This window comes from Ambystoma mexicanum, chromosome 13, assembly GCF_040938575.1.
Source record: "Ambystoma mexicanum isolate Mex_15411 chromosome 13, UKY_AmexF1_1, whole genome shotgun sequence".
In the NCBI taxonomy this organism is placed as follows: domain Eukaryota; kingdom Metazoa; phylum Chordata; class Amphibia; order Caudata; family Ambystomatidae; genus Ambystoma; species Ambystoma mexicanum.
This window is the reverse complement of record NC_090938.1, coordinates 358,783,798-358,805,919: the sequence shown is the minus strand read 5'-3', so window position 1 is coordinate 358,805,919 and position 22,122 is coordinate 358,783,798. Positions and strand designations below refer to the sequence as shown.

At 42.8% G+C, this 22,122-nt stretch overlaps 20 non-coding genes across 20 annotated transcripts; 15 read left to right on the top strand and 5 right to left on the bottom strand.

The window, feature by feature from the left end:
* Positions 1-3,780: 3,780 nt before the first annotated feature.
* TRNAI-UAU (transfer RNA isoleucine (anticodon UAU)) lies at positions 3,781-3,875 on the bottom strand. The gene is made up of 2 exons: positions 3,838-3,875; positions 3,781-3,816 (listed from the first exon to the last, which is right to left on the bottom strand). It is a non-coding gene; the product is annotated as a tRNA-Ile (tRNA).
* Positions 3,876-4,897: 1,022 nt separating this feature from the next.
* TRNAP-UGG (transfer RNA proline (anticodon UGG)) lies at positions 4,898-4,969 on the top strand. Its single transcript has one exon. It is a non-coding gene; the product is annotated as a tRNA-Pro (tRNA).
* A 687-nt stretch (positions 4,970-5,656) lies between these two features.
* Positions 5,657-5,738, top strand: TRNAS-GCU (transfer RNA serine (anticodon GCU)). Its single transcript has one exon. It is a non-coding gene; the product is annotated as a tRNA-Ser (tRNA).
* A 546-nt stretch (positions 5,739-6,284) lies between these two features.
* TRNAT-CGU (transfer RNA threonine (anticodon CGU)) lies at positions 6,285-6,356 on the top strand. Its single transcript has one exon. It is a non-coding gene; the product is annotated as a tRNA-Thr (tRNA).
* A 1,501-nt stretch (positions 6,357-7,857) lies between these two features.
* Positions 7,858-7,952, bottom strand: TRNAI-UAU (transfer RNA isoleucine (anticodon UAU)). Its single transcript has 2 exons — positions 7,915-7,952; positions 7,858-7,893 (listed from the first exon to the last, which is right to left on the bottom strand). It is a non-coding gene; the product is annotated as a tRNA-Ile (tRNA).
* Positions 7,953-8,974: 1,022 nt separating this feature from the next.
* On the top strand, positions 8,975-9,046 carry TRNAT-UGU (transfer RNA threonine (anticodon UGU)). The gene has a single exon. It is a non-coding gene; the product is annotated as a tRNA-Thr (tRNA).
* Positions 9,047-10,347: 1,301 nt separating this feature from the next.
* TRNAT-CGU (transfer RNA threonine (anticodon CGU)) lies at positions 10,348-10,419 on the top strand. The gene has a single exon. It is a non-coding gene; the product is annotated as a tRNA-Thr (tRNA).
* Positions 10,420-11,918: 1,499 nt separating this feature from the next.
* On the bottom strand, positions 11,919-12,013 carry TRNAI-UAU (transfer RNA isoleucine (anticodon UAU)). Its single transcript has 2 exons — positions 11,976-12,013; positions 11,919-11,954 (listed from the first exon to the last, which is right to left on the bottom strand). It is a non-coding gene; the product is annotated as a tRNA-Ile (tRNA).
* Positions 12,014-12,493: 480 nt separating this feature from the next.
* Positions 12,494-12,570, top strand: TRNAS-GCU (transfer RNA serine (anticodon GCU)). The gene has a single exon. It is a non-coding gene; the product is annotated as a tRNA-Ser (tRNA).
* Positions 12,571-13,035: 465 nt separating this feature from the next.
* On the top strand, positions 13,036-13,107 carry TRNAT-UGU (transfer RNA threonine (anticodon UGU)). Its single transcript has one exon. It is a non-coding gene; the product is annotated as a tRNA-Thr (tRNA).
* Positions 13,108-13,794: 687 nt separating this feature from the next.
* On the top strand, positions 13,795-13,876 carry TRNAS-GCU (transfer RNA serine (anticodon GCU)). The gene has a single exon. It is a non-coding gene; the product is annotated as a tRNA-Ser (tRNA).
* A 546-nt stretch (positions 13,877-14,422) lies between these two features.
* TRNAT-CGU (transfer RNA threonine (anticodon CGU)) lies at positions 14,423-14,494 on the top strand. The gene has a single exon. It is a non-coding gene; the product is annotated as a tRNA-Thr (tRNA).
* Positions 14,495-15,982: 1,488 nt separating this feature from the next.
* On the bottom strand, positions 15,983-16,077 carry TRNAI-UAU (transfer RNA isoleucine (anticodon UAU)). Its single transcript has 2 exons — positions 16,040-16,077; positions 15,983-16,018 (listed from the first exon to the last, which is right to left on the bottom strand). It is a non-coding gene; the product is annotated as a tRNA-Ile (tRNA).
* A 480-nt stretch (positions 16,078-16,557) lies between these two features.
* On the top strand, positions 16,558-16,634 carry TRNAS-GCU (transfer RNA serine (anticodon GCU)). Its single transcript has one exon. It is a non-coding gene; the product is annotated as a tRNA-Ser (tRNA).
* A 465-nt stretch (positions 16,635-17,099) lies between these two features.
* TRNAT-UGU (transfer RNA threonine (anticodon UGU)) lies at positions 17,100-17,171 on the top strand. Its single transcript has one exon. It is a non-coding gene; the product is annotated as a tRNA-Thr (tRNA).
* A 687-nt stretch (positions 17,172-17,858) lies between these two features.
* Positions 17,859-17,940, top strand: TRNAS-GCU (transfer RNA serine (anticodon GCU)). The gene has a single exon. It is a non-coding gene; the product is annotated as a tRNA-Ser (tRNA).
* A 546-nt stretch (positions 17,941-18,486) lies between these two features.
* Positions 18,487-18,558, top strand: TRNAT-CGU (transfer RNA threonine (anticodon CGU)). Its single transcript has one exon. It is a non-coding gene; the product is annotated as a tRNA-Thr (tRNA).
* Positions 18,559-20,046: 1,488 nt separating this feature from the next.
* On the bottom strand, positions 20,047-20,141 carry TRNAI-UAU (transfer RNA isoleucine (anticodon UAU)). The gene is made up of 2 exons: positions 20,104-20,141; positions 20,047-20,082 (listed from the first exon to the last, which is right to left on the bottom strand). It is a non-coding gene; the product is annotated as a tRNA-Ile (tRNA).
* Positions 20,142-21,163: 1,022 nt separating this feature from the next.
* On the top strand, positions 21,164-21,235 carry TRNAT-UGU (transfer RNA threonine (anticodon UGU)). Its single transcript has one exon. It is a non-coding gene; the product is annotated as a tRNA-Thr (tRNA).
* A 687-nt stretch (positions 21,236-21,922) lies between these two features.
* TRNAS-GCU (transfer RNA serine (anticodon GCU)) lies at positions 21,923-22,004 on the top strand. Its single transcript has one exon. It is a non-coding gene; the product is annotated as a tRNA-Ser (tRNA).
* The last annotated feature ends 118 nt before the right edge of the window (positions 22,005-22,122 follow it).

The following is a 22,122-nucleotide window of genomic DNA, read 5'->3' as shown; positions in this document are numbered from 1 at the left end:
GGGAAGGGGAGATGCTTAATGAGGACAACCATTGAGGAGTTCAATACTAGACTCAAATGTTCAGTTCAAGTTTTTGTTGACCTCTGTGTGACCTCTGGGTGGACTTTAAAAATATTCCTATTACACACCATCTCTGTGGGGAACTAAACATCATTGAAATTAGACACCATCTCTGCGGGGACTTTAGTGTTATCATAATCACATACCATCTCTGTGGGGACCTAAACATCATTGAAATTACACACCATCTCTGCGGGGACTTTAGGGTTAACATAATCACATACCATCTCTGTGGGGACCTAAACATCATTGAAATTACACACCATCTCTGTGGGGACTTTAGGGTTAACATAATCACATACCATCTCTGTGGGAACCTAAACATCATTGAAATTACACAGCATCTCTATGGGGACTTTATCGTTATCATAATCACGTACCATATCTGTGGTAACCTTATTTTCTCTACCGTATACATATGTGTTTCATATTTTTTGCATTTTTCTGTATTTTGGTCGCAATTAAATGTACCACTTTGACATTTTCTACGGTAAAATGACTGGTTACCGCGACTAAGCCTACGTGTTTAACATCATCATAATTTCACACTAACATAATCACATACCATCTCTGTGGGGACCTAAAGATCACTGAAATTACACAACATCTCTGTGGGGATTTTAGCATTATCATAATCACATACCATATCTGTGTGGACGTTTTTTGTAATTGTATTTTGTATTTTATCTAGATTTATATAGCTGCTTATGGCGAAGCGCTTATTACACACTGTCTCTGTGGGGACTGGAGTGTAGTCATAATCACACACCATCTCTGTGGGGAACTTAACATCATTGTAATCACACACCATCTCCGTTGGGACCTTAACTTGATTACAAGCGCACACCATCTCTGTGGGGACTTTATCATGATTATCGTACCGATCTCTGTGGAGAATGTAACTTTTCCATAATCATACATGACCCCTATGGGAAAGTTAACTCCACTATTATTATACACATTCCAAAAGAAGAAAGCAACACCATTTCCATTCCACCATTTCTAAAGAGGATATATGAGTGAGCAGGGAAGATGATGTCTGTGAAAGAACGAAATCTGAATCTAAATTCATGATTCCTTTTTTGCCAGAGTGTGTGAGCCTGGGTCAATCAAGTCATCTCTTGTGTCACAGTTCTCTTTTTCTGGAACATTTTTAACGTTTATAATAGTCTTTAATGCCAGAGACCAAGTGCTTTTTTAAGTTTCAAATGCAAATTAACATCTTATGGGAAATGCAAAACCAACTGAATCCATCTGTTGTGATACCCATAATGCAGGCAGATACTCACATGTAGATATAAAATGGTATAATGTATACTTAGTACTATAAAGTGAGCATGTTTACATTTGCTTATGATGCCCTCCATCCCAAATGAGAATAATGAAGTAAGCCCCCACAAAGATGGTAACACACGTTAAAGTCCCCGCAAAGATGGTGCATAAATGTGAGAAAAAATAAGCATTTTTGCAAATATGAATTTCCTGTGTTATGAATTTTTTCTGAACATAATTCTGCTATTAGCCCATTTGTATAACATTGGGAAGGGTTAGCTCCCACAAGGTAGGTTTCCGCACATAGTCCTCACAAGGTAGGTAAAATGTGTGTGTGTGTAGCAGCTAATGCCCAAGCACTTAACATCCTCCTAATTACACACTGTCTCTGTGGGGACTTGAGTATAGTCCTTATCACACACCATCTCTATGGGGACCTTATCATCATTGTAATCACACACCATCTCTGTGGGGACTTTAGGGTTATCATAATCACTTACCATATCTGTGGGGACCATATTTGGTATTTGTATTTCTTGTATTATATTTAGATTTATAGAGCGGCTAATGCCCAAGTGCTTAACATCATCATAATTACACACCGTCTCTGTGGGGACTTGAGTATAGTCCTAATCACACACCATCTCTATGGGGACCTTATCATTATTGTAATCACACACCATCTCTGTGGGGACCTCAACATGATTGCAAGTACACACTCTCTCTGTGGGGACATTATCATGATTATCGCACCCGATCTCTGTGGAAAATGTAACTTTTCCATAATCAAACATGACCCCTATATGAAAGTTAACTCCACTATTATTATACACATTCCAAAAGAAGAAAGCAACACCATTTCCATTCCACCATTTCTAAAGAGCAGATATGAGTTAGCAGGGAAGATCATGTCTGTGAAAGAATTAAATTTAAATTTGAATTCTTTATTCCTTGTTGGCCACAGTGTGTCAGCCTGGGTCAATCAAGTCATCTCCTCTGTTGCAGTTTTCTTTTCGGAAACCTTTTGAGTGTTTATTATAGTGTTTAATGGCAGAAACTAAGTGCCTTTTTAAGTTTCACATGCACATTAAACATCTTATGGGAAATGCCAAACCATCAAAATCCATATGTTGTCATAGCTATAATGCTCACATGTAGAAATACAATTGTATAATGTATATGGAGTACTATAAAGTAAGCATTGTCCATTTGCTTATGGTGCAATCCATCCCAAATAGGAATAATAAAGTAAGTCCCCACAAGGATGGTAACACGCGTTCAAGTCCCCACAAAGATGGTACCGTACACGCGAGTAAAAAATAAGCATTTTTGCAAATATGAAGTTAGATCCTGTATTATGAATTTTTTCTGAACATAGTTCTGCTATTAGCCCATTTCTAGAACTTTGGGAAGGTTTAGTCCCCACAAGGTAGGTATCCACACATAGTCCCCACAAGGTAGGTAAAACGTGTATGTGTGTGCCCGTGTGTGTAGGGGAAGGGGTCGGTAGATGTGTTCACGCAGAGCAAGTTGCATACATCGCCAACAGCCATTCTCTCCTGCTCCTGTGCATCCAGTTCGGAAGCGAACCCACCCAATTGTTCTATATGTCTGCTACCCTGACCGCATTCACACATCATTGGCTATTAGTATGCAGCTTGTGGGCGCTGTCAATGGGATATAAGCACCATTCCCCATGTCTGCAATAGCTAGACCAGATTCTGAGGTATGATGAGCAGGGGTCCAGGCACTTCGCCTGACGAACGCCGGGCTTAGCCCTGCCGGGCCTAGCCCTGAGGGGCCTAACTGGGCATGGCCCTGTGTAAGGTAGGGTGAGCAGGGGACCACTTGCAACTAACCTTCGGCACCAATCAGGCATGGAGAGGTCTGTGCATATGCCCAGCCCTTTAGCAATCTCGATCTGCAAAACCTTCAACTCCTAATTCTCATGGCTCCCAGAAGCCCTAGCCCATATGCAAATGAGGCGAGTTCCTATCAGCATCCTTGTTCTGCTTGATTTTATCAAAGTGACTGCCTGATTAGTGAAAGGGTATTTATTCTCAGAGGTTTGCTTCAAAGGCGATAATGCAGTAAATAGACAACATTATTCTTTGTAAGTTGATATTGTCTCCTGGATCCTACTCCAGTAACCCTTTTTCTACCTTTACAAATGTCTTCCGTAAGTGGTGCTCAGCAGAAAATGGAGTATAATAACAGTTGACATTTTTTATTTTCTGTTCTATTTTCAAAAACCCTCCGTAGCTGTATTTAAAGCGCAAACACCCCATAAATAACTTGCAATGAGTATTCCATGTCTAAAAGGCAGAGAGGCTGTCATACAACATTAACTGACAATCAAGGAAACCTTGAGGTGAACCAAAAAATGTCCAGAACATTTATTGGTTCAATAATTCAGTTTTGAGGTGAATTAGTAAAAAGTTCCAAAGTTGCTCCAGGTGAGGCTTGAACTCACAACCTCGGCATTGCTCACTGCATGTACTGCTGTATAAGTACCGCGCGCTAACCGATTGCGCCACTGGAGCTGCTGTGTTTTGGTTTTCGACATGAAACTACACCCACAAACACACACACAAGTGTACAAAAGCACCCACAAGCTCTGGCATTGTCTTTTTAGCTGACACCAAATTATGGGTGCCTTGTAGTGCCCATATTGTGCCACTGGAGCTTACCTTTTAGCCTGATATACACTTTGCCACTGATGTTCAGCCAATGGTGCAGTCAAATGTCCCTTCTACATTTTTGTCATGCTGCAGGCAGTGCCACTGGAGCCAGCATGATGCTCTTCCTCATATTCAACACGTATCAATTGAAACACCTCCCAATGTCATCTTGGCGATGCCTATAAACACCCCAGGACTTTGATGAATTTTTCTCAACAGCAAGTGAGGCAGTTTTCCTGCAAACGGCTGGATGTACCTCAACAAGGAACGCATTGTGGTTCTATTTTGAAGATGTTTGTGTTATTACCTGTAAAGACTTGAATGCCTAACATAATCCCTGTAGACGAGGTGGCCGAGTGGTTAAGGCGATGGACTGCTAATCTGCTGTACACGCGTGGTTTCGAATCCCACCTTTGTCGATTTTAACTTTTGAAATCTTTTTTAAACATCTGCATTGCTCTAAGCACCATTGCCATTGGCTTTCAAAGAACATACAGACAAAAGTGAAAATATGCATGTTAGTTGATTAAGAAGGACACAAACAAGGTTGTCGTGTTACTGGCAGGAATGCAATCTGCTGTGCTTGACTACCCTTTGAGCCAGAATCCGGATAGAAATTTAAAAAAGCAAAGGTAATATCCATATTGTCTCTCTGCTGCCATGTACATGTTTTTTTCAACTTTCACGCATCACATCTCCTCATTAGTCACCCTAAAATTGCACGGAATACGCACAAATTAGCTGCTCCTCAAAAAATCGGCCAGAAAAAAACAGGTCAAATCACAATCATATACATACATTCTCACACACCCTTCAAATATGTCTACCCAGTAAACATCATGTTGTGTGCTCGTTGTGTTGCTGTTATGCATCGTAACCTGAGGGGCTCTGTAGCTCAGTGGCAGAGCACTGGTCTTGGAAACCAGGGGTCGTGAGTTCGATCCTCATCAGGGCCTCCAAATGGTAATTTTCTTGAACATTGTTGAATAGGAACTGATATTGCACATTGTACCTGTGCAACCTTTTACCAATGGATTCGGGCCTATAACAAAGCCACAAGCGCAAGGTGTCTGAATAGTCTGTGGGGAAGGTCGGCTTTCTGGACCTAATTTCTTCAAGAAAAAGACCTTGATAATTTTGTGATGACAGATGCAGATGATCACGGTGAAGCCCTTACTCTATTGAACAGTACAGCGGTTCTGGGTTGCACGCCTTTCTCTATTTTCAGGGACGTTGATGTGGCAAAATTTAATTGGAAAAGGGTTATTGCCATCACTCACTATTTAAATTCAATGACATCACAGGAAGCAGCAGCATCTGAACTTTGATCTTGGCTGGAAACGTTGAATGATGCCAAACACTGGGAAACTGGAGCTTGCGTTATGCTGGTTTTACTACTAATGGTGTGCCATACGGAAGCTCAAGCACCTTCCTCTGGATTAGTGTTGTGAACCCTCCAGGAGCTCTTGTTATATTTTTCTGAACTTCAACTTGATGTGTTTATCTATCAATGGCCGGGTAAGGAAGAACGAGTCAACGATCTTGTTTCTATTATGACAAACATGATCTATTTTTCACTGACTTTGCACCACCATTGTTTTATCTCTTCTTTAAGCATGGGATTCGAGCACCGTTCCCAAACAGACGAGGTGGCCGAGTGGTTAAGGCGATGGACTGCTAATCCATTGTGCTCTGCACGCGTGGGTTCGAATCCCACCTTCGTCATATTTTTTCTTTATAGTCTGCATTTAAACATAGACCAAAGTCTTTCAACCTCCCTGTGAAAGACAGGAATGAGTACAGATATGGAAATAGAGATGTAAAAATAAGTTCATTGGTGCAGGCGGAGAATGAAATTAGTCAAAGACTTTCCTCGTAGGTTTCCATTCTTTACTATTATAGGAGCCAAAATCAGCGCGGTTAGTAAACTCCCAAGCTTACATCCCAAATTCTTTTTTCTTTTAGTTGTCTGCCTTTTACATGTTCCTTTTGCCATCATTCTGACCTGCTATCTAAACTCATGAACCTGTTCAGCATCCTACTCAATACATACATACCCGTAAAAGTACATACTCAAACGCATACCGACAATGTATCACCAACATAAGCACACACGCTTTCGCAAATCAGATGTATGATGACGTACTGAACACATGCAGAGATATACAGCCATTTTTACACAACCAGAAATTCATATACCTGGAGATCTACCTAGGTAAAAACCATGGTTTCTTTGCACTTTCTGTTGTTGGCTGTGAGCAAGCAGCAGGTGGCCTTGTAGCTCAGTGGCAGAGCACTGGTCTCGTAAACCAGGGGTCATGAGTTCAAACCTCATCAGGGCCTCGGGCGGATTATTTTCAAAAAGCACGGGGAAGAGAAGCCAGAGTTGCACCATCTACAGAGAACCTTTTATGACGGGATGCATCCTCATAATTGAAGTCTTCCACAGAAGGAGTGAAATAGAGTTCGAGAGGAAGGCCTAATGTTTTCAGGCAAAGACTGACAAAAACCTTGCAATGTCGCATGTAGCTGCTTTGGTGAAAAGACTGTTCAAGTTCACAATGCAACGGAGGGGTGTTCCCCATCTCCATACAATCATCTCTTTGATAATGTAAACGTGCCAGGCGTGTTGAAAGACAAAGACAGACACAACCGCACATACCAGTTGAAGAAAGACAGCCAGCAAACACATTTGTATAGAGGTAAGCAAGCCTCAATTAGAGATGTGAGTCCCTCCGTTTCTGCGGGAGTCCACAAGTTTAATAAAAAATGAACACATATCTTTCATGTTCTAATGATTACCAATCTTTCTGATTAGCTCTGCATAGCTCCAATGGCTATGTGTGTGTGTGTGTGTGTGTATGTGCCCGTGTGTGTAGGGGAAGGGGTCGGTAGATGTGTTCACGCAGAGCAAGTTGCATACATCGCCAACAGCCATTCTCTCCTGCTCCTGTGCATCCAGTTCGGAAGCGAACCCACCCAATTGTTCTATATGTCTGCTACCCTGACCGCATTCACACATCATTGGCTATTAGTATGCAGCTTGTGGGCGCTGTCAATGGGATATAAGCACCATTCCCCATGTCTGCAATAGCTAGACCAGATTCTGAGGTATGATGAGCAGGGGTCCAGGCACTTCGCCTGACGAATGCCTGACGAACGCCGGGCTTAGCCCTGCCGGGCCTAGCCCTGAGGGGCCTAACTGGGCATGGCCCTGTGTAAGGTAGGGTGAGCAGGGGACCACTTGCAACTAACCTTCGGCACCAATCAGGCATGGAGAGGTCTGTGCAAATGCCCAGCCCTTTAGCAATCTCGATCTGCAAAACCTTCAACTCCTAATTCTCATGGCTCCCAGAAGCCCTAGCCCATATGCAAATGAGGCGAGTTCCTATCAGCATCCTTGTTCTGCTTGATTTTATCAAAGTGACTGCCTGATTAGTGAAAGGGTATTTATTCTCAGAGGTTTGCTTCAAAGGCGATAATGCAGTAAATAGACAACATTATTCTTTGTAAGTTGATATTGTCTCCTGGATCCTACTCCAGTAACCCTTTTTCTACCTTTACAAATGTCTTCCGTAAGTGGTGCTCAGCAGAAAATGGAGTATAATAACAGTTGACATTTTTTATTTTCTGTTCTATTTTCAAAAACCCTCCGTAGCTGTATTTAAAGCGCAAACACCCCATAAATAACTTGCAATGAGTATTCCATGTCTAAAAGGCAGAGGAGCTGTCATACAACATTAACTGACAATCAAGGAAACCTTGAGGTGAACCAAAAAATGTCCAGAACATTTATTGGTTCAATAATTCAGTTTTGAGGTGAATTAGTAAAAAGTTCCAAAGTTGCTCCAGGTGAGGCTTGAACTCACAACCTCGGCATTGCTCACTGCATGTACTGCTGTATAAGTACCGCGCGCTAACCGATTGCGCCACTGGAGCTGCTGTGTTTTGGTTTTCGACATGAAACTACACCCACAAACACACACACAAGTGTACAAAAGCACCCACAAGCTCTGGCATTGTCTTTTTAGCTGACACCAAATTATGGGTGCCTTGTAGTGCCCATATTGTGCCACTGGAGCTTACCTTTTAGCCTGATATACACTTTGCCACTGATGTTCAGCCAATGGTGCAGTCAAATGTCCCTTCTACATTTTTGTCATGCTGCAGGCAGTGCCACTGGAGCCAGCATGATGCTCTTCCTCATATTCAACACGTGTCAATTGAAACACCTCCCAATGTCATCTTGGCGATGCCTATAAACACCCCAGGACTTTGATGATTTTTTCTCAACAGCAAGTGAGGCAGTTTTCCTGCAAACGGCTGGATGTACCTCAACAAGGAACGCATTGTGGTTCTATTTTGAAGATGTTTGTGTTATTACCTGTAAAGACTTGAATGCCTAACATAATCCCTGTAGACGAGGTGGCCGAGTGGTTAAGGCGATGGACTGCTAATCTGCTGTACACGCGTGGTTTCGAATCCCACCTTTGTCGATTTTAACTTTTGAAATCTTTTTTAAACATCTGCATTGCTCTAAGCACCATTGCCATTGGCTTTCAAAGAACATACAGACAAAAGTGAAAATATGCATGTTAGTTGATTAAGAAGGACACAAACAAGGTTGTCGTGTTACTGGCAGGAATGCAATCTGCTGTGCTTGACTACCCTTTGAGCCAGAATCCGGATAGAAATTTAAAAAAGCAAAGGTAATATCCATATTGTCTCTCTGCTGCCATGTACATGTTTTTTTCAACTTTCACGCATCACATCTCCTCATTAGTCACCCTAAAATTGCACGGAATACGCACAAATTAGCTGCTCCTCAAAAAATCGGCCAGAAAAAAACAGGTCAAATCACAATCATATACATACATTCTCACACACCCTTCAAATATGTCTACCCAGTAAACATCATGTTGTGTGCTCGTTGTGTTGCTGTTATGCGTCGTAACCTGAGGGGCTCTGTAGCTCAGTGGCAGAGCACTGGTCTTGTAAACCAGGGGTCGTGAGTTCGATCCTCATCAGGGCCTCCAAATGGTAATTTTCTTGAACATTGTTGAATAGGAACTGATATTGCACATTGTACCTGTGCAACCTTTTACCAATGGATTCGGGCCTATAACAAAGCCACAAGCGCAAGGTGTCTGAATAGTCTGTGGGGAAGGTCGGCTTTCTGGACCTAATTTCTTCAAGAAAAAGACCTTGATAATTTTGTGATGACAGATGCAGATGATCACGGTGAAGCCCTTACTCTATTGAACAGTACAGCGGTTCTGGGTTGCACGCCTTTCTCTATTTTCAGGGACGTTGATGTGGCAAAATTTAATTGGAAAAGGGTTATTGCCATCACTCACTATTTAAATTCAATGACATCACAGGAAGCAGCAGCATCTGAACTTTGATCTTGGCTGGAAACGTTGAATGATGCCAAACACTGGGAAACTGGAGCTTGCGTTATGCTGGTTTTACTACTAATGGTGTGCCATACGGAAGCTCAAGCACCTTCCTCTGGATTAGTGTTGTGAACCCTCCAGGAGCTCTTGTTATATTTTTCTGAACTTCAACTTGATGTGTTTATCTATCAATGGCCGGGTAAGGAAGAACGAGTCAACGATCTTGTTTCTATTATGACAAACATGATCTATTTTTCACTGACTTTGCACCACCATTGTTTTATCTCTTCTTTAAGCATGGGATTCGAGCACCGTTCCCAAACAGACGAGGTGGCCGAGTGGTTAAGGCGATGGACTGCTAATCCATTGTGCTCTGCACGCGTGGTTCGTCGTATTTTTTCTTTATAGTCTGCATTTAAACATAGACCAAAGTCTTTCAACCTCCCTGTGAAAGACAGGAATGAGTACAGATATGGAAATAGAGATGTAAAAATAAGTTCATTGGTGCAGGCGGAGAATGAAATTAGTCAAAGACTTTCCTCGTAGGTTTCCATTCTTTACTATTATAGGAGCCAAAATCAGCGCAGTTAGTAAACTCCCAAGCTTACATCCCAAATTCTTTTTTCTTTTAGTTGTCTGCCTTTTACATGTTCCTTTTGCCATCATTCTGACCTGCTATCTAAACTCATGAACCTGTTCAGCATCCTACTCAATACATACATACCCGTAAAAGTACATACTCAAACGCATACCGACAATGTATCACCAACATAAGCACACACGCTTTCGCAAATCAGATGTATGATGACGTACTGAACACATGCAGAGATATACAGCCATTTTTACACAACCAGAAATTCATATACCTGGAGATCTACCTAGGTAAAAACCATGGTTTCTTTGCACTTTCTGTTGTTGGCTGTGAGCAAGCAGCAGGTGGCCTTGTAGCTCAGTGGCAGAGCACTGGTCTCGTAAACCAGGGGTCATGAGTTCAAACCTCATCAGGGCCTCGGGCGGATTATTTTCAAAAAGCACGGGGAAGAGAAGCCAGAGTTGCACCATCTACAGAGAACCTTTTATGACGGGATGCATCCTCATAATTGAAGTCTTCCACAGAAGGAGTGAAATAGAGTTCGAGAGGAAGGCCTAATGTTTTCAGGCAAAGACTGACAAAAACCTTGCAATGTCGCATGTAGCTGCTTTGGTGAAAAGACTGTTCAAGTTCACAATGCAACGGAGGGGTGTTCCCCATCTCCATACAATCATCTCTTTGATAATGTAAACGTGCCAGGCGTGTTGAAAGACAAAGACAGACACAACCGCACATACCAGTTGAAGAAAGACAGCCAGCAAACACATTTGTATAGAGGTAAGCAAGCCTCAATTAGAGATGTGAGTCCCTCCGTTTCTGCGGGAGTCCACAAGTTTAATAAAAAATGAACACATATCTTTCATGTTCTAATGATTACCAATCTTTCTGATTAGCTCTGCATAGCTCCAATGGCTATGTGTGTGTGTGTGTGTGTATGTGCCCGTGTGTGTAGGGGAAGGGGTCGGTAGATGTGTTCACGCAGAGCAAGTTGCATACATCGCCAACAGCCATTCTCTCCTGCTCCTGTGCATCCAGTTCGGAAGCGAACCCACCCAATTGTTCTATATGTCTGCTACCCTGACCGCATTCACACATCATTGGCTATTAGTATGCAGCTTGTGGGCGCTGTCAATGGGATATAAGCACCATTCCCCATGTCTGCAATAGCTAGACCAGATTCTGAGGTATGATGAGCAGGGGTCCAGGCACTTCGCCTGACGAACGCCTGACGAACGCCGGGCTTAGCCCTGCCGGGCCTAGCCCTGAGGGGCCTAACTGGGCATGGCCCTGTGTAAGGTAGGGTGAGCAGGGGACCACTTGCAACTAACCTTCGGCACCAATCAGGCATGGAGAGGTCTGTGCAAATGCCCAGCCCTTTAGCAATCTCGATCTGCAAAACCTTCAACTCCTAATTCTCATGGCTCCCAGAAGCCCTAGCCCATATGCAAATGAGGCGAGTTCCTATCAGCATCCTTGTTCTGCTTGATTTTATCAAAGTGACTGCCTGATTAGTGAAAGGGTATTTATTCTCAGAGGTTTGCTTCAAAGGCGATAATGCAGTAAATAGACAACATTATTCTTTGTAAGTTGATATTGTCTCCTGGATCCTACTCCAGTAACCCTTTTTCTACCTTTACAAATGTCTTCCGTAAGTGGTGCTCAGCAGAAAATGGAGTATAATAACAGTTGACATTTTTTATTTTCTGTTCTATTTTCAAAAACCCTCCGTAGCTGTATTTAAAGCGCAAACACCCCATAAATAACTTGCAATGAGTATTCCATGTCTAAAAGGCAGAGGAGCTGTCATACAACATTAACTGACAATCAAGGAAACCTTGAGGTGAACCAAAAAATGTCCAGAACATTTATTGGTTCAATAATTCAGTTTTGAGGTGAATTAGTAAAAAGTTCCAAAGTTGCTCCAGGTGAGGCTTGAACTCACAACCTCGGCATTGCTCACTGCATGTACTGCTGTATAAGTACCGCGCGCTAACCGATTGCGCCACTGGAGCTGCTGTGTTTTGGTTTTCAACATGAAACTACACCCACAAACACACACACAAGTGTACAAAAGCACCCACAAGCTCTGGCATTGTCTTTTTAGCTGACACCAAATTATGGGTGCCTTGTAGTGCCCATATTGTGCCACTGGAGCTTACCTTTTAGCCTGATATACACTTTGCCACTGATGTTCAGCCAATGGTGCAGTCAAATGTCCCTTCTACATTTTTGTCATGCTGCAGGCAGTGCCACTGGAGCCAGCATGATGCTCTTCCTCATATTCAACACGTGTCAATTGAAACACCTCCCAATGTCATCTTGGCGATGCCTATAAACACCCCAGGACTTTGATGAATTTTTCTCAACAGCAAGTGAGGCAGTTTTCCTGCAAACGGCTGGATGTACCTCAACAAGGAACGCATTGTGGTTCTATTTTGAAGATGTTTGTGTTATTACCTGTAAAGACTTGAATGCCTAACATAATCCCTGTAGACGAGGTGGCCGAGTGGTTAAGGCGATGGACTGCTAATCTACTGTACACGCGTGGTTTCGAATCCCACCTTTGTCGATTTTAACTTTTGAAATCTTTTTTAAACATCTGCATTGCTCTAAGCACCATTGCCATTGGCTTTCAAAGAACATACAGACAAAAGTGAAAATATGCATGTTAGTTGATTAAGAAGGACACAAACAAGGTTGTCGTGTTACTGGCAGGAATGCAATCTGCTGTGCTTGACTACCCTTTGAGCCAGAATCCGGATAGAAATTTAAAAAAGCAAAGGTAATATCCATATTGTCTCTCTGCTGCCATGTACATGTTTTTTTCAACTTTCACGCATCACATCTCCTCATTAGTCACCCTAAAATTGCACGGAATACGCACAAATTAGCTGCTCCTCAAAAAATCGGCCAGAAAAAAACAGGTCAAATCACAATCATATACATACATTCTCACACACCCTTCAAATATGTCTACCCAGTAAACATCATGTTGTGTGCTCGTTGTGTTGCTGTTATGCGTCGTAACCTGAGGGGCTCTGTAGCTCAGTGGCAGAGCACTGGTCTTGTAAACCAGGGGTCGTGAGTTCGATCCTCATCAGGGCCTCCAAATGGTAATTTTCTTGAACATTGTTGAATAGGAACTGATATTGCACATTGTACCTGTGCAACCTTTTACCAATGGATTCGGGCCTATAACAAAGCCACAAGCGCAAGGTGTCTGAATAGTCTGTGGGGAAGGTCGGCTTTCTGGACCTAATTTCTTCAAGAAAAAGACCTTGATAATTTTGTGATGACAGATGCAGATGATCACGGTGAAGCCCTTACTCTATTGAACAGTACAGCGGTTCTGGGTTGCACGCCTTTCTCTATTTTCAGGGACGTTGATGTGGCAAAATTTAATTGGAAAAGGGTTATTGCCATCACTCACTATTTAAATTCAATGACATCACAGGAAGCAGCAGCATCTGAACTTTGATCTTGGCTGGAAACGTTGAATGATGCCAAACACTGGGAAACTGGAGCTTGCGTTATGCTGGTTTTACTACTAATGGTGTGCCATACGGAAGCTCAAGCACCTTCCTCTGGATTAGTGTTGTGAACCCTCCAGGAGCTCTTGTTATATTTTTCTGAACTTCAACTTGATGTGTTTATCTATCAATGGCCGGGTAAGGAAGAACGAGTCAACGATCTTGTTTCTATTATGACAAACATGATCTATTTTTCACTGACTTTGCACCACCATTGTTTTATCTCTTCTTTAAGCATGGGATTCGAGCACCGTTCCCGAACAGACGAGGTGGCCGAGTGGTTAAGGCGATGGACTGCTAATCCATTGTGCTCTGCACGCGTGGGTTCGAATCCCACCTTCGTCGTATTTTTTCTTTATAGTCTGCATTTAAACATAGACCAAAGTCTTTCAACCTCCCTGTGAAAGACAGGAATGAGTACAGATATGGAAATAGAGATGTAAAAATAAGTTCATTGGTGCAGGCGGAGAATGAAATTAGTCAAAGACTTTCCTCGTAGGTTTCCATTCTTTACTATTATAGGAGCCAAAATCAGCGCAGTTAGTAAACTCCCAAGCTTACATCCCAAATTCTTTTTTCTTTTAGTTGTCTGCCTTTTACATGTTCCTTTTGCCATCATTCTGACCTGCTATCTAAACTCATGAACCTGTTCAGCATCCTACTCAATACATACATACCCGTAAAAGTACATACTCAAACGCATACCGACAATGTATCACCAACATAAGCACACACGCTTTCGCAAATCAGATGTATGATGACGTACTGAACACATGCAGAGATATACAGCCATTTTTACACAACCAGAAATTCATATACCTGGAGATCTACCTAGGTAAAAACCATGGTTTCTTTGCACTTTCTGTTGTTGGCTGTGAGCAAGCAGCAGGTGGCCTTGTAGCTCAGTGGCAGAGCACTGGTCTCGTAAACCAGGGGTCATGAGTTCAAACCTCATCAGGGCCTCGGGCGGATTATTTTCAAAAAGCACGGGGAAGAGAAGCCAGAGTTGCACCATCTACAGAGAACCTTTTATGACGGGATGCATCCTCATAATTGAAGTCTTCCACAGAAGGAGTGAAATAGAGTTCGAGAGGAAGGCCTAATGTTTTCAGGCAAAGACTGACAAAAACCTTGCAATGTCGCATGTAGCTGCTTTGGTGAAAAGACTGTTCAAGTTCACAATGCAACGGAGGGGTGTTCCCCATCTCCATACAATCATCTCTTTGATAATGTAAACGTGCCAGGCGTGTTGAAAGACAAAGACAGACACAACCGCACATACCAGTTGAAGAAAGACAGCCAGCAAACACATTTGTATAGAGGTAAGCAAGCCTCAATTAGAGATGTGAGTCCCTCCGTTTCTGCGGGAGTCCACAAGTTTAATAAAAAATGAACACATATCTTTCATGTTCTAATGATTACCAATCTTTCTGATTAGCTCTGCATAGCTCCAATGGCTATGTGTGTGTGTGTGTGTGTATGTGCCCGTGTGTGTAGGGGAAGGGGTCGGTAGATGTGTTCACGCAGAGCAAGTTGCATACATCGCCAACAGCCATTCTCTCCTGCTCCTGTGCATCCAGTTCGGAAGCGAACCCACCCAATTGTTCTATATGTCTGCTACCCTGACCGCATTCACAAATCATTGGCTATTAGTATGCAGCTTGTGGGCACTGTCAATGGGATATAAGCACCATTCCCCATGTCTGCAATAGCTAGACCAGATTCTGAGGTATGATGAGCAGGGGTCCAGGCATTTCGCCTGACAAACGCCGGGCTTAGCCCTGCCGGGCCTAGCCCTGAGGGGCCTAACTGGGCATGGCCCTGTGTAAGGTAGGGTGAGCAGGGGACCACTTGCAACTAACCTTCGGCACCAATCAGGCATGGAGAGGTCTGTGCAAATGCCCAGCCCTTTAGCAATCTCGATCTGCAAAACCTTCAACTCCTAATTCTCATGGCTCCCAGAAGCCCTAGCCCATATGCAAATGAGGCGAGTTCCTATCAGCATCCTTGTTCTGCTTGATTTTATCAAAGTGACTGCCTGATTAGTGAAAGGGTATTTATTCTCAGAGGTTTGCTTCAAAGGCGATAATGCAGTAAATAGACAACATTATTCTTTGTAAGTTGATATTGTCTCCTGGATCCTACTCCAGTAACCCTTTTTCTACCTTTACAAATGTCTTCCGTAAGTGGTGCTCAGCAGAAAATGGAGTATAATAACAGTTGACATTTTTTATTTTCTGTTCTATTTTCAAAAACCCTCCGTAGCTGTATTTAAAGCGCAAACACCCCATAAATAACTTGCAATGAGTATTCCATGTCTAAAAGGCAGAGGAGCTGTCATACAACATTAACTGACAATCAAGGAAACCTTGAGGTGAACCAAAAAATGTCCAGAACATTTATTGGTTCAATAATTCAGTTTTGAGGTGAATTAGTAAAAAGTTCCAAAGTTGCTCCAGGTGAGGCTTGAACTCACAACCTCGGCATTGCTCACTGCATGTACTGCTGTATAAGTACCGCGCGCTAACCGATTGCGCCACTGGAGCTGCTGTGTTTTGGTTTTCAACATGAAACTACACCCACAAACACACACACAAGTGTACAAAAGCACCCACAAGCTCTGGCATTGTCTTTTTAGCTGACACCAAATTATGGGTGCCTTGTAGTGCCCATATTGTGCCACTGGAGCTTACCTTTTAGCCTGATATACACTTTGCCACTGATGTTCAGCCAATGGTGCAGTCAAATGTCCCTTCTACATTTTTGTCATGCTGCAGGCAGTGCCACTGGAGCCAGCATGATGCTCTTCCTCATATTCAACACGTGTCAATTGAAACACCTCCCAATGTCATCTTGGCGATGCCTATAAACACCCCAGGACTTTGATGAATTTTTCTCAACAGCAAGTGAGGCAGTTTTCCTGCAAACGGCTGGATGTACCTCAACAAGGAACGCATTGTGGTTCTATTTTGAAGATGTTTGTGTTATTACCTGTAAAGACTTGAATGCCTAACATAATCCCTGTAGACGAGGTGGCCGAGTGGTTAAGGCGATGGACTGCTAATCTACTGTACACGCGTGGTTTCGAATCCCACCTTTGTCGATTTTAACTTTTGAAATCTTTTTTAAACATCTGCATTGCTCTAAGCACCATTGCCATTGGCTTTCAAAGAACATACAGACAAAAGTGAAAATATGCATGTTAGTTGATTAAGAAGGACACAAACAAGGTTGTCGTGTTACTGGCAGGAATGCAATCTGCTGTGCTTGACTACCCTTTGAGCCAGAATCCGGATAGAAATTTAAAAAAGCAAAGGTAATATCCATATTGTCTCTCTGCTGCCATGTACATGTTTTTTTCAACTTTCACGCATCACATCTCCTCATTAGTCACCCTAAAATTGCACGGAATACGCACAAATTAGCTGCTCCTCAAAAAATCGGCCAGAAAAAAACAGGTCAAATCACAATCATATACATACATTCTCACACACCCTTCAAATATGTCTACCCAGTAAACATCATGTTGTGTGCTCGTTGTGTTGCTGTTATGCGTCGTAACCTGAGGGGCTCTGTAGCTCAGTGGCAGAGCACTGGTCTTGTAAACCAGGGGTCGTGAGTTCGATCCTCATCAGGGCCTCCAAATGGTAATTTTCTTGAACATTGTTGAATAGGAACTGATATTGCACATTGTACCTGTGCAACCTTTTACCAATGGATTCGGGCCTATAACAAAGCCACAAGCGCAAGGTGTCTGAATAGTCTGTGGGGAAGGTCGGCTTTCTGGACCTAATTTCTTCAAGAAAAAGACCTTGATAATTTTGTGATGACAGATGCAGATGATCACGGTGAAGCCCTTACTCTATTGAACAGTACAGCGGTTCTGGGTTGCACGCCTTTCTCTATTTTCAGGGACGTTGATGTGGCAAAATTTAATTGGAAAAGGGTTATTGCCATCACTCACTATTTAAATTCAATGACATCACAGGAAGCAGCAGCATCTGAACTTTGATCTTGGCTGGAAACGTTGAATGATGCCAAACACTGGGAAACTGGAGCTTGCGTTATGCTGGTTTTACTACTAATGGTGTGCCATACGGAAGCTCAAGCACCTTCCTCTGGATTAGTGTTGTGAACCCTCCAGGAGCTCTTGTTATATTTTTCTGAACTTCAACTTGATGTGTTTATCTATCAATGGCCGGGTAAGGAAGAACGAGTCAACGATCTTGTTTCTATTATGACAAACATGATCTATTTTTCACTGACTTTGCACCACCATTGTTTTATCTCTTCTTTAAGCATGGGATTCGAGCACCGTTCCCGAACAGACGAGGTGGCCGAGTGGTTAAGGCGATGGACTGCTAATCCATTGTGCTCTGCACGCGTGGGTTCGAATCCCACCTTCGTCGTATTTTTTCTTTATAGTCTGCATTTAAACATAGACCAAAGTCTTTCAACCTCCCTGTGAAAGACAGGAATGAGTACAGATATGGAAATAGAGATGTAAAAATAAGTTCATTGGTGCAGGCGGAGAATGAAATTAGTCAAAGACTTTCCTCGTAGGTTTCCATTCTTTACTATTATAGGAGCCAAAATCAGCGCAGTTAGTAAACTCCCAAGCTTACATCCCAAATTCTTTTTTCTTTTAGTTGTCTGCCTTTTACATGTTCCTTTTGCCATCATTCTGACCTGCTATCTAAACTCATGAACCTGTTCAGCATCCTACTCAATACATACATACCCGTAAAAGTACATACTCAAACGCATACCGACAATGTATCACCAACATAAGCACACACGCTTTCGCAAATCAGATGTATGATGACGTACTGAACACATGCAGAGATATACAGCCATTTTTACACAACCAGAAATTCATATACCTGGAGATCTACCTAGGTAAAAACCATGGTTTCTTTGCACTTTCTGTTGTTGGCTGTGAGCAAGCAGCAGGTGGCCTTGTAGCTCAGTGGCAGAGCACTGGTCTCGTAAACCAGGGGTCATGAGTTCAAACCTCATCAGGGCCTCGGGCGGATTATTTTCAAAAAGCACGGGGAAGAGAAGCCAGAGTTGCACCATCTACAGAGAACCTTTTATGACGGGATGCATCCTCATAATTGAAGTCTTCCACAGAAGGAGTGAAATAGAGTTCGAGAGGAAGGCCTAATGTTTTCAGGCAAAGACTGACAAAAACCTTGCAATGTCGCATGTAGCTGCTTTGGTGAAAAGACTGTTCAAGTTCACAATGCAACGGAGGGGTGTTCCCCATCTCCATACAATCATCTCTTTGATAATGTAAACGTGCCAGGCGTGTTGAAAGACAAAGACAGACACAACCGCACATACCAGTTGAAGAAAGACAGCCAGCAAACACATTTGTATAGAGGTAAGCAAGCCTCAATTAGAGATGTGAGTCCCTCCGTTTCTGCGGGAGTCCACAAGTTTAATAAAAAATGAACACATATCTTTCATGTTCTAATGATTACCAATCTTTCTGATTAGCTCTGCATAGCTCCAATGGCTATGTGTGTGTGTGTGTGTGTATGTGCCCGTGTGTGTAGGGGAAGGGGTCGGTAGATGTGTTCACGCAGAGCAAGTTGCATACATCGCCAACAGCCATTCTCTCCTGCTCCTGTGCATCCAGTTCGGAAGCGAACCCACCCAATTGTTCTATATGTCTGCTACCCTGACCGCATTCACACATCATTGGCTATTAGTATGCAGCTTGTGGGCGCTGTCAATGGGATATAAGCACCATTCCCCATGTCTGCAATAGCTAGACCAGATTCTGAGGTATGATGAGCAGGGGTCCAGGCACTTCGCCTGACAAACGCCGGGCTTAGCCCTGCCGGGCCTAGCCCTGAGGGGCCTAACTGGGCATGGCCCTGTGTAAGGTAGGGTGAGCAGGGGACCACTTGCAACTAACCTTCGGCACCAATCAGGCATGGAGAGGTCTGTGCAAATGCCCAGCCCTTTAGCAATCTCGATCTGCAAAACCTTCAACTCCTAATTCTCATGGCTCCCAGAAGCCCTAGCCCATATGCAAATGAGGCGAGTTCCTATCAGCATCCTTGTTCTGCTTGATTTTATCAAAGTGACTGCCTGATTAGTGAAAGGGTATTTATTCTCAGAGGTTTGCTTCAAAGGCGATAATGCAGTAAATAGACAACATTATTCTTTGTAAGTTGATATTGTCTCCTGGATCCTACTCCAGTAACCCTTTTTCTACCTTTACAAATGTCTTCCGTAAGTGGTGCTCAGCAGAAAATGGAGTATAATAACAGTTGACATTTTTTATTTTCTGTTCTATTTTCAAAAACCCTCCGTAGCTGTATTTAAAGCGCAAACACCCCATAAATAACTTGCAATGAGTATTCCATGTCTAAAAGGCAGAGGAGCTGTCATACAACATTAACTGACAATCAAGGAAACCTTGAGGTGAACCAAAAAATGTCCAGAACATTTATTGGTTCAATAATTCAGTTTTGAGGTGAATTAGTAAAAAGTTCCAAAGTTGCTCCAGGTGAGGCTTGAACTCACAACCTCGGCATTGCTCACTGCATGTACTGCTGTATAAGTACCGCGCGCTAACCGATTGCGCCACTGGAGCTGCTGTGTTTTGGTTTTCGACATGAAACTACACCCACAAACACACACACAAGTGTACAAAAGCACCCACAAGCTCTGGCATTGTCTTTTTAGCTGACACCAAATTATGGGTGCCTTGTAGTGCCCATATTGTGCCACTGGAGCTTACCTTTTAGCCTGATATACACTTTGCCACTGATGTTCAGCCAATGGTGCAGTCAAATGTCCCTTCTACATTTTTGTCATGCTGCAGGCAGTGCCACTGGAGCCAGCATGATGCTCTTCCTCATATTCAACACGTGTCAATTGAAACACCTCCCAATGTCATCTTGGCGATGCCTATAAACACCCCAGGACTTTGATGAATTTTTCTCAACAGCAAGTGAGGCAGTTTTCCTGCAAACGGCTGGATGTACCTCAACAAGGAACGCATTGTGGTTCTATTTTGAAGATGTTTGTGTTATTACCTGTAAAGACTTGAATGCCTAACATAATCCCTGTAGACGAGGTGGCCGAGTGGTTAAGGCGATGGACTGCTAATCTGCTGTACACGCGTGGTTTCGAATCCCACCTTTGTCGATTTTAACTTTTGAAATCTTTTTTAAACATCTGCATTGCTCTAAGCACCATTGCCATTGGCTTTCAAAGAACATACAGACAAAAGTGAAAATATGCATGTTAGTTGATTAAGAAGGACACAAACAAGGTTGTCGTGTTACTGGCAGGAATGCAATCTGCTGTGCTTGACTACCCTTTGAGCCAGAATCCGGATAGAAATTTAAAAAAGCAAAGGTAATATCCATATTGTCTCTCTGCTGCCATGTACATGTTTTTTTCAACTTTCACGCATCACATCTCCTCATTAGTCACCCTAAAATTGCACGGAATACGCACAAATTAGCTGCTCCTCAAAAAATCGGCCAGAAAAAAACAGGTCAAATCACAATCATATACATACATTCTCACACACCCTTCAAATATGTCTACCCAGTAAACATCATGTTGTGTGCTCGTTGTGTTGCTGTTATGCGTCGTAACCTGAGGGGCTCTGTAGCTCAGTGGCAGAGCACTGGTCTTGTAAACCAGGGGTCGTGAGTTCGATCCTCATCAGGGCCTCCAAATGGTAATTTTCTTGAACATTGTTGAATAGGAACTGATATTGCACATTGTACCTGTGCAACCTTTTACCAATGGATTCGGGCCTATAACAAAGCCACAAGCGCAAGGTGTCTGAATAGTCTGTGGGGAAGGTCGGCTTTCTGGACCTAATTTCTTCAAGAAAAAGACCTTGATAATCTTGTGATGACAGATGCAGATGATCACGGTGAAGCCCTTACTCTATTGAACAGTACAGCGGTTCTGGGTTGCACGCCTTTCTCTATTTTCAGGGACGTTGATGTGGCAAAATTTAATTGGAAAAGGGTTATTGCCATCACTCACTATTTAAATTCAATGACATCACAGGAAGCAGCAGCATCTGAACTTTGATCTTGGCTGGAAACGTTGAATGATGCCAAACACTGGGAAACTGGAGCTTGCGTTATGCTGGTTTTACTACTAATGGTGTGCCATACGGAAGCTCAAGCACCTTCCTCTGGATTAGTGTTGTGAACCCTCCAGGAGCTCTTGTTATATTTTTCTGAACTTCAACTTGATGTGTTTATCTATCAATGGCCGGGTAAGGAAGAACGAGTCAACGATCTTGTTTCTATTATGACAAACATGATCTATTTTTCACTGACTTTGCACCACCATTGTTTTATCTCTTCTTTAAGCATGGGATTCGAGCACCGTTCCCAAACAGACGAGGTGGCCGAGTGGTTAAGGCGATGGACTGCTAATCCATTGTGCTCTGCACGCGTGGGTTCGAATCCCACCTTCGTCGTATTTTTTCTTTATAGTCTGCATTTAAACATAGACCAAAGTCTTTCAACCTCCCTGTGAAAGACAGGAATGAGTACAGATATGGAAATAGAGATGTAAAAATAAGTTCATTGGTGCAG